At 37.2% G+C, this 16,300-nt stretch overlaps 1 protein-coding gene across 1 annotated transcript in view; it reads right to left on the bottom strand.

Moving 5' to 3' along the window:
- The window catches only part of LOC114945319 (podocin), a 223,804-nt gene that overhangs the window by 48,936 nt on the left and 158,568 nt on the right, over positions 1-16,300 (bottom strand). The window lies entirely within an intron of this gene.

Genomic DNA, 16,300 nt, shown 5'->3' with positions numbered 1-16,300 from the left:
TTATATTTGTATTAACCGACGAAATCACAGGTCAATATCTCTCTATATGTAGATGTATAAATACATATATATTAATTTTCATGGATCATTATATATTATAAATTTATGGTTTTCTTATTTAAGTTCGACAAATGAAAATTACTTCTAATATCAATTACTATTTTCGTCGACACTCGATTGCATCCATCTTTTAAATTCAACTGTCGTTGCGATGATTGACGTAAGTGGCCAATAAAATTAGAGGAATCTTTTACGGCGAAAATAATGTCTCCCCATTTTTCCGTGAATGTGAGGGTCGGGAGATGTGATTTGCATTAAAATGCACGTAGCCACGTAGCTGTCGTCACATTGGTTGGATTTTCACACATACACTTTTAAAGGATTCGACACAATTGTAAGAGGCTCACTGTTTTAAAACAGCTAAGCCCACTGCGGCGTCGGCGGAATTCAGAGGAGCTTTCGCCAAATGCATTAATGATATTCTATCTCTACTAAATTATGCATGCTAAGATCATAATGTAAGAGAGAAAGAAACCTTTTATAAATACTGTAATAATGTAGGTCAGCATAAAACATTTACAAATGTCGGACGATATATGATTAATAAAAAACGTTTAATATATAAATATAATCAACATTAATTATAATATTTATCATAAATATATATCACGTAGAATATATACCATAAATAACATCTTTCGTGGAATATTTCAAGATATAATTGAAAAAAAAAAAACATATTTTAAACAGATAAATAATTGTTAAATAAATCACGAGTAGATTTTAAGCTTATTAACATAAAATTTATATTTATCGGCTATAAAAAAAAAAAAAAAAAAAAAAAAGAGAAAAGAGCATAAGAAAATAATTTAACAATTCCGATTTGCAAAACAATCGTCATTGTCACCTTCGAGCGCAGTAACATTGAGATAAACAATACCGTGAAATTGCATTTTTCGATTTTCGCGCGCAATGATTGCCATTGTTCGCCATTCGCGTATATATCCAGCGATTTCTATTTATACGAGGAGCGCTGGAGCCTGAAAAGTTCCGTTCTTGTACGAAACGCGGAAACTTTTGTCGGTGGTTCACTGTCATCAAAATTCAATTAAAATCGTCAAAGACTGATTACATACACGTTTTGTGTGCGGGGCTTTCAGTTTTTACCTATATACCCCCAGTCTTATTCACGTATACATAGGGGCAAAGAAAGGAACGTCGCCTTCTATTCGTGTATGGGCGCTTTTATCGAGAACAGGATACACAAGTCACTTCATTTTTCAGCGCCGGCAGCCGGCCTCGGTTTCGTCGTTTAACACGGAAGAAGCTGCCACCCACGCCGTTATCAAAAGCCACCGGGTAGGAAATCCACGTTAAAGCGACACCAGCGAGAACGTCGAGTCGGATAAAACGAAAGAGGGTGAGCGGCCGCGCCAGTGCGCGGTTGACAGCTAGAAAGAGAGAGAGAGAGAGAGCGAGGTGGAAAAGGCAAAAGACGTTTAATGCCCGCCATCGATAATGTCGTCTGAGCCCGGGCATACCAGGGAGTACGCAGTTAAGGAGCAAACGAGGTGGAGGAAGAAGCTCCGATGAAGCGAGAGAGAAAAGACGGAAGAAGCGACAAGCCGAGTGACGAAGGAGGCAACAGCGGTGAACAAGGAGAGGTATCGGATTGGAACAGGGGGCGAGCGGACGAGGGAAGAGAGAATGACACGAACTAATAGCAGTCGAACGATTAAAACTAACGATCCCGTTGCGTCGACTAGTTCATCCCTGGACTTGTCCCCTCGACCAGGATTAACTGCCGGATGACGAGCCCGATCCGGCCAAATGAAAATACGGCGCTCTTGCTTTCCGGCCACCGCCTTCTATCTTCGTCCGCCGCACTAATTGGCACGACGACCTCATCGTTTCTTCGGGAATCAACTTTGAAATTGTTCTTCTCCGTAAAGTTAGCACCTTATTTTTGCAATATCAAGTCAAAAAGTTTTAGAGTTTTTTATACGATTTCGGAAAGTGATATCCGATATGAAGGAGGGAGAGACACGTCAATTTTTATATTTTCGTTATATGGAAATCGCTAATTACTTTTTTATCTTATTAGAATCGGAACTCGAATCTTAATATGACTTATATAACTCTTGAACCGTTCTCCGAAGCTTCTAAGAAAATGTTCGATTTTTAAAAAGTTTTAATCCGGAGAAACTTAAAAAATTTTTATTCAAGAAAAATTTGTTCGCGGAGAGAGAGAAAGAAACCTATTCATCTTCATCGTCGTGTGACTATAGAATCTTGCAATTTTCATGTGAACGCTGCTCGCTCCCTTGTTCTATTCACGTCGCGCACATTCTTGTTTGTACTACTGCGCGGACTGGCTGACTTAAAAACGCTGTTACTACTGTAATAGCGAAACCAAGTCACCCGCGGTGATTTGATGTATGGTATATATAAGTCATTTTTAAATTCATTTTCCTCGAATTAAATCAAGCAAAATCAATTGGTTTTTACCGACAGAAATGCAGACTCTATTAATAGAACGTTAAAATTATATTCGATAAAATATGTTGTTCAATTTTAAAATAAATATAATTCAATATTGGAATTAAGAGTATATTGAAAGTTACGCGAATATATTATTTTTTTTTAAGTTTTAAAAAAGTTTCAGCAAATTGCTTTTTCTCTGAGTAATACACGTGTTTGACCCGTGACTGTTTTTCCTCGACGATAAAAATAGCGAACGGATCATGAGATGAGATTGTACTTTATATTATCGTGATAATAACTTTTTAAATCATGGATTCTCTTTCTTTCTTCTTTCTTTCACGCAAAAAAAAATGTTTTTGTCGTTTCACGTATCTTACTCAGCGCGCGTACATTTATTTTTTATTTATAATAAATTAAAAATTTTATTTTTAGCCAAAAGAAAATTAAAAAAAAAAAAAAGATTGATTGAACGTCAATGTTTTGTCTGAATTTTTTTCTCAATAAGATCTATAGAGCCTTTACACGTAAAAGGCTTCTTACGCAAAAGGATCCATCGAATCCGTCAACATCAAGATTTATGGAACATTCGAGGGTAGGATTGCTGGTAATTCAACACGGAAGCATTTCGTTCGTCGTCGGCGACAGTATGAATGCACGATTCCCGGACCAATTCCGCGCGGCGATAGAAGCGCGCGAAATAGGTAATCCATCAGAAAACGGCGTCGTAAGACTCCTGGTACATACGCGATATATCACAAGCGGCGCTCTTTGCGCTTCTCTTTCCGCGTCCTCTCGTCGCGCATACGCAGAGAGAAAGAGAGAGAAAAAGGGAGAAAACAGAGAGTGAATGCAGAAACGCGGCTGGAGAAGGAGGGAAACGACCAGGATGTCGGGACAATACCGCGGGGTTCCCATCGTGACCGGCATTTTCGATTTCTCGCATAATTCATTTTTTTCTTCCCCGACTCTATCGCCATCCTCCTCATCCCGCACTTCTTCTCCCATCCCCGCCGATTCTTTCGTTATCGGTACCGTTTTTTTTTCCCTGTCACTGCGTGTTCGAGGACACGCTTCCACCGGTTTTCGGAGTATTGATCGATCGCGCGTTTCGCGAACGAGACACAGGCGCGTTCGTTCGAGCTGATGGGGAACAGATAGTCGGGTTAGCAATTTAAAGGAGCTTGTAAAAGAGCTTCAAACGCGCGAGCCATAAAAATAATGATTATGGCGCGCGTGTGCCGGTATAAATTATCGTAAGATTTTTTATTAAACATCCTATCGATCCTAGAGAACGTAGGTACTTGTATATATGTTTCGAACGAGAAACGCGACAAAATAAAAACCTTTACAGACGTATTTTCTTCTTCCGTGATTAATGTTGAAGCTAATATAAAATTTTTGTGCATTAGCACAATTTTTATTAATCAATACTTAATGTGCAAAATAATCATAATGTAATTTTCGCGGGATGTTTTCATCCTTGGTAATAAATGAAAATTTTCGAATTGAATGTAATGCGTTGTGGGTACCACGTTATTCAACTAAGTGCACTACTTGCTAATTCATTACGTTGTTCGCGAAAAGCTCGTACAGCTAATAAAATCTCTCTCGGAAATTACGGTGAGAACCTTCCACAACAGGCGACCTTCTCTCTTATTGCGTTCCCACTTCAAAGTTGATATGGCGAGGCGTATTGGTGCGTAGTGTATACGTCTGTGTGTGGCGGATTCCAGGTCTTCGCCTCTGTTAAGTTACCTTAGAGAAGCACTTGAAGACGAAGAACGATCTCGACGAGACCTCTCCCCTCCCTCCCCGTACATGCCATTTACCATCCTGCGTGTTATCCTCGTAATAGGATTTTCAAATACGATCCTGTGTCACGAAATTCCGCAAGACTTCGCAAATTATGATGGAAATTGGAAAATCGCGTTATACGTCGTATCTTGATTGCAATAATTATCCCATCTCCGCATTTCAAGAATATGTTTTCCTCTTTTTAACTTTGTTTTTCTCTGGACATTCATTTATCCCGAATGATATGAGACTCTCTTATTAATAAAATTAATATTATATTCTCTATACGTACCCTTCTATAAATTGAATTAATTTTATTTCCTTCAATAAACTGATTTTTAATTTATTATTCTTATTCATGTACCGGCAACAGATATTTTGGATAATAAACTCTGTTAATTTCATTACGCGTGGCCATTCTACGTAGTTATCGAATATGTCTCTATCGCGAATTACGGCGAGAAACTCGATTTGAGTTTGCCGGATAAGGGAATGATTAAATACTACGGTAGCGCAACGTTGTAGAGCCGTTTACGCGTATCTGCTCGTTTATGTAATCGTATCGTTTGCGCATACATCCGTATCGTGAGTTACTACATGAAACTCGATTCGAGTTTACCGAATTAAGGGGTTATTAAATAGTATTACATCGATACACGACACGCTTTGTTTATTAGTGATATCGTGGAAATGCCTCTATGGAGTCTAACTCGAGATTATAATCGTGACATATATATAATCGTGTTTTGTTTGAAATGTGTAAACAATTCCTTTAAATAATAATGGCACACGCATATACTATATTATATATAGTTTAATGAAATCAATCGACGCATGATTCATCGCAATAAATTGTCAAATAGTATCTCGAATTCCAACTTTGCTGCTGTTTTGTAAAAATCGGTGGAAAAAAAATTCCACACAAAATGCGCAATTTCTCATCTCGAAAAATGCCATTACCGTTATTAAATGACAAAAAAAAATTGAAAAATATGTCGAAATAAAACCCCTATATTCTAAGATGATTCAATTCATATAGAGGCGCACCTGCGCAGGGTACGAGTATTACATACATGTACGCGTTCAAAGTAGCCTCTATTATTTATCGCAACGTTAATCGATTTGCCAATTAAGCGTATGCATACGGTTTCCCGGCCAAAGTCCGGTCTGTCTCTCTTTCGCTATGCAAAAGTTTTCAATTAACTCACCTCTCTCGCGGGGAAAAGGGGCTCTCGTCGTACATTGTTCTTTCAAACTTTCTTCCATAATTTATAGCATCCAACAGGGAAGCTAGAGAACGAGACCTTTAGAAAACTCGCGCCCGCTCTATTTCTAGAGAGCCAGAAGGAACTTCACGTCTGCGTGGGACACCGACGAGTGACGAGTGATGGTATTCGGGGAAAACGAGGGAACGAGGCGGTAGAGCGCGGACGACAGCGCGAAATACCATTAATAATTATCGCGCTTAAACAAAGGATCGTGAAGTGGACGGTCGAACGACTTGCATAAAAGACTTGACAGGACTCGGTGCCGCTCTCGTTGCCTCATGAATATTCCGTCCTTCATTGCGGAAACTAAGAGCGCGAAATCATTTCGTGAGATTGATAATCGGACATTAAAAACGATGGAAACCAAATCCCGAAACACGTATATAAGACAACGTTATAACATCAGATCTTCTCGGTGACCTCGGTCGACGATGACGACGACAAGATTTTATTCAGACGAAATTCCACGACGAAATAAGGCGCGTCCTGCTGACGCAAATTGAGATTTTTCCGAAAGGCATAGAGGAGTAGAGGAGTAAATGCCCGTAAAATAATTCTCGAAAATTACACAAGCGTGAAATTAAAAATACCGTTATTGTCATCATAATGCCGCGCTAGCGTCTGAGATATTTTATTACATTTATTTATTCTCTTTACCCTCTTTCTCTTTTTCCATTATACAATATAGCTGACAATTTCATATTTTTATAAATATATTTAATACGGAATTTCTGCAAAATTTATGCGCCGTGTATTAAACGTGGATATGCATGTTTCGACGAATGAAACAATTTTTGCACTGAATTGCGCGTTATTGATTTAATATATATGTATTTGCGTAAAATGTTTGGTTTGCTAAATAAATAAAAAGCGATATCATAATATATGTCAGTATCAGATTATTTAGAATGCACGTATGCATACAATGTACGATACACACATAACATTGTTACTACATACTATTTAATCTCAAAGAAGAGCAGTAAAATTAAAAGTTGCCGTCGAGTTACATCGAAATTCCGTAGTCAAGCGCTATTGCAATCCTGATACTGTTCATCTGATAGCGAAAGTTCGTCCATTCAACCTCGCCTTCGGATCGATCTCATACACATAAAAACCGGTACTTACAGCATTGACTTTGTTAACATGACAGAGAATTAAGAACTAATTTTGTAATGTTGATAAATGTTTAAGTATAAAAGCCACTTCTATATTTAACTAAATTTATTTCTATACTATATAAATTTATTTAAAACTGATATACATTTTATATATTTTAAATGTACAAATTAAATATACTCGAATTAAACATTTCTACCACCGACATCTATATATGTATATCGACGAACAATATAACAATTGTTTGATATTTTTTTTCAATACTTTTTGGAAATATATATATCTAGATAAAGAGAGGTTTTTTTTATTTGGCACGGAACGATAAAGTGATTCAATAACAGAAATAACTATTGAATGACAGCCTAACTTTAAGTGCCAGTACAGCCATAAGTGCTTTTCCTCTGCTCGTAGAAAGCTACATATTATGGTTTACGAATTGCACCTACGGTTGCGCGGAGTTTACTTGACGGAACTATCGTATGTTCGTATCATTGACGCGATATACTGATTTATATATGAATTTATATTGTATAAATAAAACGATATTCTTTTCCCGACACTCTCGTACAGATTTACTTGCAGACAATATTTATTCTCAGTAAATTTGTAATTAAAATGTAATCGTATAACTAACTTAATTAAAATTGTAATTCAGATTGTAAATTTAAATGTAGACGAATAAATTACAGTATTACAATTGATTTCTTTTCTTTGATATTTACTATATTAATGTTTGATCGCAATTATAAATAATATGATCATAAAAATAATTTGTCTCATCTGAATTACAATTTTAAATTAAGTACGTTTATATATTTAAATTATGATTTTACTGAAAATAAGTATTGTTTAAATACTTCGTGTGATGTATCCGTGTTTTTTAATGCAATGAAAATATATTGTTAACTTTATGATTATCTCCATGATTAATAATCGTCAAATATCAAAAGTTCTATCTTTTTTTTAAACGATAAACTTTCTTTGCAATCATTTCTTTATAGTTCGCTTTATAAAACTTTACTTTAGGTATGTAAAAAAAAATTTTTATGACGCAGATTTATTTTTTCCTATCTTTCTTGTATTTTTTGCTCTTTGACGAATTTTATTAATGTTGAATATGACTCGCACAGATTACGGATTAGATTATGCGTATTGTCCTGTATTGTCGTTTCTTGATCAATTTTTAGGAATTATTTCATTAATTATCAGAAAATACAGAAATTATTGTACATGGAAATTATATGTGAGAAATGCACAAGAAAATAATGTGTACCAATAAATGTCAGTAAGCGGATTATTATTAAACAACTCAATTTCTATACAATTAAATGAAATTAAAAACTCTTTTTGCGACATTATCAGTCAATTTAATCAATTATAAAATAAATTTTATAATTAAATATTAAAATATATTACAGTAAATAATAAACAAAAAATTGAAATTTTGATAGAATCATTAATGAATTATCACTCTATAATTTATAGCTGCGTAATAATTGAAAAGTGATTTAAAATAACTTGAAATGAAACTTGAAAAAACAAAATGATTTTGAAAGGAGTATATTATAATATAATTAAAACAAAGTACGAAAATGAGCGGAGTTATTACACGCTCTTTCAAGCAAAAATCACGCTTTCTCTCTATCTGCTTCTCTCTGCACAATGATATAATAATATTAAAACATGACCCTGTACTATATAGAAGCGTCGAAACTTCACGGCGCCGAAGGGATGACTAGTGGGCGGATTTGTGCTGTCGTATATTTACTGGAACAGCGGCTGGGTACCGTCGCGCAAAAACGGCGAGGCGCAACCGAGCATTCGGTCGTATATTTGACCGAGGCGTGAAATTAATGCTCGAAAGTTGGACGCGCCAAGAGCGCGCGGGTTGTGACGTGACGCGAAGTTTTATCACGAAATACGTAATGTGGAAATCCCGACGGCGGTGGCATTTCCCGTGAATATTTTAATGTCATTAAACATTCATAAACCCTCTGTCCGCGTCTCCTATGCGAACTTTATACTTTCCTTCGCAAATTTCTGATCTAATTTAATATTAAATATTTTCGTGGACGGTAAAATTCGAGGAATTGTAGGTATTGCGCGTTCGTGCAGATGGAGATACATGAAATCGTTTTATTGAATTTCATTATGAAATATCAAGGATTGATTAGACAAAAGGACGAAATCACGAAAAGCAAATTAACTTTTAATGAAGTGCGCGTGAATGGAAGCTGCTGTTATTGTTCGAAATAAAATCGCTTTGACATAATCCTGCTCGCACAAAGAGAGCACCGTGCTGCTCCACTTTTTTTTCTACAACAGCCAGTTTATGAGAAATTCAAGAGAAAAATATATATATATATATATATATATATAAATTTTCCGTATATTTTACGCGTGTGTAGTGTTTGCGCAAAATCCGCAATTTTAGCGGCAATTCAATTTTATAGTACATTAAATTCAAGAGGCGCGCTGTTTCCATTAGCAATCCTAGAAATAATATATAAGCCCTCTCTCTCTCTTATTATTAATGCATCGAGCGAAATAATGATCTTTTCATGCGCGAACGACGTCGCGTATTTTTATATTTTTGCAGCATCACGGCTCTATGCGTCCGGTGTATGCAAATTATTTACTGCAAACGCATCCCTCGTTATTTTTCGCCGCTAGACGCGCGGCTACGCAATATCTTTTAACTCCCCGACGAAGTTTGCGGGAGAAAAAGTCGGCGATGCGCATCGTGTCCGTTGCATACGGTGGACGAGAACCGTATATATTCGGCGTTATATATTCACGCCTCCGTGCGATTGCATTTCGTCGAAATTTTCCGTACACTCGTTTTCTCTCTCGCTCACTTTCTTTCTCGCCGTGAAACTGGCAGCGCAAAAACAACGAGCCGTATCCGACGTCGCCTATATATTCCGTGACACGCGGGCGTGAAATTAATGCGCCTCGAAGGTCGAAAGTTTCATCGCGGAATAAGCATTAGTTCGAATACCCACGCCCGATCGAATATCCGTATTTCATTAAGCATTCATAGCCTTTTAGTGTTTCCGAGTTATTGCAGCGTCAATAATTCCCGTTCGCTTCCCGCAATATCGCGTTTGCATGCGTATATTGCATTACGTGCTCGCGTACCAGATCTAATTCAGAAACTAACGCGAATCCAACTGGGTTCCAATCTAAGCCGATGGTGTTATCAAATCGGCGCGCCGATAAAATATTTTCTATTATATTTCCAAAAAATTTCATTCAAAGGTGCGGAATTGTATATATTTTTTAAATACTTAATTAAAAAAAAAAAAAGATACGCAATGGGTAAAGAATTGCTACGCGATTTCAGCTACTTTGGTAAAAAAATCGCTTGAAATAAAAATTGAGTAGGTATGTGAAAATTTAAGAGATATAAATATTTATAAACGATAGAGAATTAACATTATTTTAAATCATACTTGTATGAGCCTATATCGCTATCGGCGCACATGTTACGAGAGCGTGCGTGCCGCGTGTCATATCATCGTCCCACAAATTTCGCCCGTGTTTTATTTCCTCGCCCCCTCCCTCCAGCTACCCTCTTTTCCACCACTAACTCTGTCGCCCTCGTTTCATTTCATTTCGTTTCATTCTATTTTATCTCATCTCATTCTATATTGCGCGCGCGCGCATCCGCCCGTGTCACGACGTGCGAATGAGCGAGGTAAGCGACGTTTTCTCGTTTCCATGTTTATTTTTGTTCTTTTTTTCCCGCTCGACGCTTTTATTTGGCGGTTCTCGAGCGAGACGGGACGAGAGACAGGCAATGAACGACGAGGTAGGAAGGAGAAAACGAGGTGGGGAAAACGTTAGGTTTTATTCCTGTCGTAAACAATATTTTTATTGCCGCTTCATCTAAAGGGGAAAAACCTAGGGCGCAAAAGTGCAATTCCGGAGAACGTTTGCCGTTTCTGTGTATGCCGACCGAGTCGCTTTGAGGTGTAATACGTTCATTTTCAACCGATGCGAGAGATGAAGCAACCTATGATTCACGCTTAATTTACGTTTTTACGCGCAAACTTTTTCGATTTAAAAAAATGGGTAAGATAAGAGTACCTAATCATGATAATATGAAATGTTGAAATATAGATCGAGCGAATGATAAAAAAATTCGCTGCTGGCAACTTGGTAATAGTTATCATTTTCCAAGAGATTTAAAATATAATCATTAAAAGGTAACGCACAATATATATATATATATATATTATTTTGGGGGAAAATTAAAAGAAATATATAGGTATTTCTCTCATATCGTTGTGTGTATGAAAATAAATTTGTATATATTTTCATGTAAATTCTAAATAAAGTATAAAAGAATAAAACCTATTAAAAAATATAATTTATTAAGAGGGAATAATAAAAAGTAAACTATATTTTTAAAAAGCGCCGTGATAACAATGTAAAATAAAAATTGCAAAATTTAATTTAACCGCAACGAATACCTCACATTCGAAATGCATATTTGAGAAGTAATGTAAAATGATGAAATTTTTGCTGGACGGTATCAGATATGTATTGGAAATATATTACTACCATATAACTTTATTTTTTATTCAATAAAAAGTTTATTTCTATTTTCCAAATTTTCAACAAAAGAAGAATATTTGCCATTTGCGCGATATATTTCGAGATACATATATTGTTATGCTTTATTTCACAATTTATACCGAAACGCGTTATAATGGAGCACAATTGTCATCGCGTACAGCTGATAATAATTTGCTGCGCTATCTTGACACACGAAAATTTAAACAGATGCGTTGAATGAACGGCGTGCTATCTATCCGGTCCGCGTGTTAAGTACGGACTCGAATTCGGATTTAACTAATGGATAGAACAGTTTATGAACACATGCATGGATATATACGAGATACGAGAGTTAACGGCGGCGGCGACTCCACACGCCGGGGCTAAAACGTCAATCTCGAGAAAGTTTCGGGTCGTTACGGCTTGAAATTTCGCTCACGTATTCGCTAACTTCGTCTGGCTATCGAGAATCGAACACAATCAAATTGCAACGCGTACAGATGCATATACATGTATGTACAACATATGTACATACATATATGCAAGTGACGTAGCGCTCTATATATTGCTATACGATCAGTTTGATATATTCAAATTGTCACGCAAGTTTCATCTAGTTTCGCATTTATCTCTGTGTCACGCATGTCATCCTATCATCCCCTCCTTTCTCTCTTTCTCTATCCTTCTCTTTATACCGATAATTGATATCTCACCGAAATGAAGACATAATCGCAGATTACATCGTAACTAGCTTCAAATTTTAATCGAATACATTCTCTCTGTCATAGTTGGATAATTCATCGTGAATCATATTTTGTATTTATATTTATCTGATGTACAAAAATGCGAGACAAATAAAACTTGCATATGCATATACGCATGCATATTATATATTGATATTCTATACACGGGATGATAACAGTGCACCGGATAACAGACATTTATGTGCATTACGTATATTTTATAATTCTATAGAGGGAAAAGCTCAAAACTTTTATGTCACGTGTCAAAGCGAATGTGTAAATACCGATATTTTATTTTTGTCAACAACCGTTATTTATTATTTTGAAAAATACATTTATTATTTTAATAATACATTCTGAGTAATGCGTACTGATATCAACGCATCCCATTCAAAATTCACGGGATCACGGAATAAAAAATCTCTCGTAACGTTTTCATGCGATCGAAAGAGGAAAACTGCTCCGGGAAACGATTGTAGGTAATTGGTCGGTTGCTCTTCGATTAAAGCGCCTCTGGCAAACTGCTATAAGTGCCGCGCTGGCAGGCGAGTTCATTAGCATGCTTCCCGCCTGTTGTCTACATCGTCTAATGTCGGAACTGACGTCGACGTCGAGAGGCTGACCCCGACGTCGCGTCGGTCCACAACTTGGATTCCTGTCACTTAAACACTCGATAGCGCGGTAGAGACTCCGCGTCACGTAATCATCTGCCTCATTAAGCGAACACCCGATCTTTGCTAATGCAATCTGTAACAACAGTGTCGCGTCGAGATTTCTGGAAGACGAGAACCGTTAATTAAGACATTTGCCGATCGTTTTATACGAGGTCTTCCACGAATCCCTTAAACGCGATGACGGCATTATCCGTTTTAGATTTAGTCGTAATGATGAAGACTCGAGAAAAGTAAAGTGGTAAAAGTTCCAAGTGACGTGCTGGGGGCCATGTGGCGACCATTAAACCGAGGCTACGCCAAAAGAATTCGTCGAAAGCGCGTGACTAAACACTATCAAGCGGTGGCGATAGTATGGAGATTGAACAAGTTTACGTGACGCATAATGCTCATTTATAGAGATATTTTATTCAGATTTTTCAATCTTTCGAAGAAAAGATCACGATCATCGTTCGTAATGTTCCCCAACTAAAATAAGAGTTCTTTTAACTTTCGCATCACGTATCCCTCGCTAGTGATTCATTTGTGAAGGATTCTTTCCTGGGAAGCACACGACTCACTCTCTTTCTTTCTCGTATTAGATGACCGGGGATAGATTGGATGGGTAGAGTGATGGGGAAAAAGCTCGTAATTAGGCGCCTACGGGGAAATGAATTCTTTCCGACGAAACGATTAATTCGATCGAACGCAAAGCGAGAGAGGGAGAGACTTTAGTCATTTGTCGCGAGGGAACGAGAAAGTTTCTCTATGTATGTATGTTATGTACGTGATTCTGAGTTTTCAAAGCCTTCACTGAAAAAAATATTTGTGTGAAATCACATGATTATGCTGGGTTTCTTTTTCGACCCAGCATAATTGTGCAACATTGCTACCCGCATATAGAAGATTACATGTAATGTCATATAAAATATATTCTTATATGTATTTTCAAGATTAAAAATATTCCACTGAACATGAAATTACATGTAGGAAATGCTAGTAATGTATAAATGCTATGAAAGGTTATATATAAAATGGATAAATGCTTATAAAATAAAGTTTTAATAATGTAAGAAAACTAAATTTAAAGTTACAAGTAATTTTTGAATAAAAATTGTAATTTTTTTCCTATATTTTTACATTAATATGTATTTTCATTTTAAAAAATATGGAAAAAAATTACAATGATGATTAAGTAATTTCTCCAGTTTTTAAAAAATAATTTCCATGTAAAAACACATTAATTTTTTTCAATGTTTGATATTATATCGATGCATTATTTAAGTAGAACGTGAATTATTATTCGTACAATGTGAGATACGAACGCGAATTTGTACTCATGTCGCATGAATTGTTACGTAACAAGAATGGTTTGACGTTCTTGCTCGCAACGTGTTTCGCGAATATTCGCAAATTTGAGGTACCTATTCCGTTCTGTCCCTTTCACTTCTATCCTATACAAGAATCTTCTCATATCGGATTTAATAAAGCGATATGATTTCTCGATATTTTCGCACTCTTCTTCTTCTTCCTTTTCACTCGCTTTCAAATCCCCGTCTTTTACATCTTACGGCATTTTGAGCCCAGAACCACCAGACGAATCGAAGAGTTCTTCGGCGGCAGATCTCGAAAATCGACCTGTATTTATTCAGCAGCCGGCCGCGCGCATCGTTCGAAGATAAGATTCTTTTCTCCATCCAGTAGAGAGATCGGGTAAATCTCAGCCATGCGATCTCCTTTTGTAAAATCTATTTTATCGCAAAATGAGAGAGAAGGCGAGAGAGAAAGAGATAAAAATTCGCGCCCCAGGCACTTCGTTTGACGCGTTCGTATACGGTAACAGCTGGGAGCGCGACGCCGCTATTCGATAAATCATCTTTTTCAAAGCTCCATCTTTTAATCCTAGCGCGATACGCAATCCGCCCGGGAAATAACGCTTCGTTATTCTACGTGCATCTTCTCCACAGTTGGCAGAACGTTAAACGTCGCGCCGTCGGCTACACAGCTGACTGGGGGAAGCTCATTATCCGTGCAAATAGAGAAAGATAAGAGCGCGAATTCGAGATGGAGGAAAACGCGCGTTCCTCATCTCTCTCTCTCTCTCTCTGTATCTTAATTTCCTACACTCGATCAGCGCACACGAGACGCGATAAACGCGAAAAACGCGTATTAAAACCACGATTTCGTTCAACATGCGGTTGCTTTCTCGCGTTATAAATGCTATATCCTCTGTGAAAGGGGAAGCGTAATCTCCGAACGATTCCCTCGACTGTTGGACGCTGCTCAACGTCGCTCAACGATGATTATTTTCGCTCGCGTTGCTTCCTACAGAGAGAAGGAGCCGCTATACATTTCACGGTGCCGTGATTCGGAGCACCGCTATCAAATCAAGGGAGAGCTGGTATCAGTTTGCCTCCACCTCCAACACGGACGCAAAATCCGACCGGCCGTAAAAATAAATCCGGGACTCATAATCTGTTTGAGGGGAGAGCGCTTTTCTCGCGGAAGAAGAGCCGGGACCACCGCGATGATATCGTACGGTAGTTTGCCCTCCGTCCACAGAAGTTTCGCTGCATTCACGACCTGCCTTTTACTCGATTTTTCTAAAAGACCCTTGATGGCGAACGTTCGTTAAAATCAAACTAAAAAAATTATCCGATTGCTTTTTCTAATCAATCTAATTTTTTTCTGTGCGTATGTATGACATATTTAAAATTATTCTCGCAATATTACGAGGAATAATGTGGCGTAAAATCGAGGTAAAAATTGTATAAGCTTACGCGCAAATGATATCCTCGCGTCGACTGAAACTCGATGAAATTCACACCGAAATGAGACTTTATTCGAAATCGTCCGCGTATTTTGCTCTTTCAGCTTCTCGAATCGCCACAATTCGTACACACGCGCAAACGAGGTCTGGTTACGCTCCTTCTCTCTCGGGAAGTTTTACACCGTTCCACGCGAAATGGAAACGTTACATCGTCGCCGTTTCTGCTGCCAGTTATCAGTCCGCTCTTTTTTTTCCACCGCATTTCCCGTCTCGCTCTTATCCTCATTTCTTCAGGCTTTGTAGTTTCTCTTTATATCTTTGCGCGCGCGTAGAAAAAAAATCCAGTTCATTTTCCTGATAACGGTGCCAAAAGAGACAATCGTCGGCGCGAATGAACGAGAGCACCTCTATCTATCTCTATGCATCTATGATGGATGATGGAAATATTAACGAGATTCCACGGAGCAGAGCTAGCTGTCAGAACAACAATGCACTGATAAATTCATCAATCAGATCATCTATTTACATACATATATTACGTATGTATATATAAGTTTAAGAGATATGTATAAATAAATGAGAATAATATAGCGCACAATTTAATGTTTAGGAAAAATCATTAATCTTATGTAAAGTGTAAATACGATATATTTCTTTTACAATAAAAATTCCTTATTTTTGTTCTTTAGAAATCAAATCACTATTCACGCTATTATTTCTGAATTTGTCGAGAGTTCGGCTATCAAAAATTGCTTACTTTCTCTCCAATATCTCCAACAACGCTTGATAATAAAATTCCCCAATTGTAGTACATCGTGTGTGCGGCAAATTATAAAATAATCGAAATATCTTTTGCATAAATCGCGATTATACGTACCGCAATGTATATAACGTAACGAGTAGTAGCAT

Source organism: Nylanderia fulva, unplaced genomic scaffold (genome assembly GCF_048542155.1).
Source record: "Nylanderia fulva isolate GAGA-0341 unplaced genomic scaffold, ASM4854215v1 Scaffold2, whole genome shotgun sequence".
NCBI lineage: Eukaryota > Metazoa > Arthropoda > Insecta > Hymenoptera > Formicidae > Nylanderia > Nylanderia fulva.
This window is presented reverse-complemented; position numbering and strand designations above follow the sequence as displayed.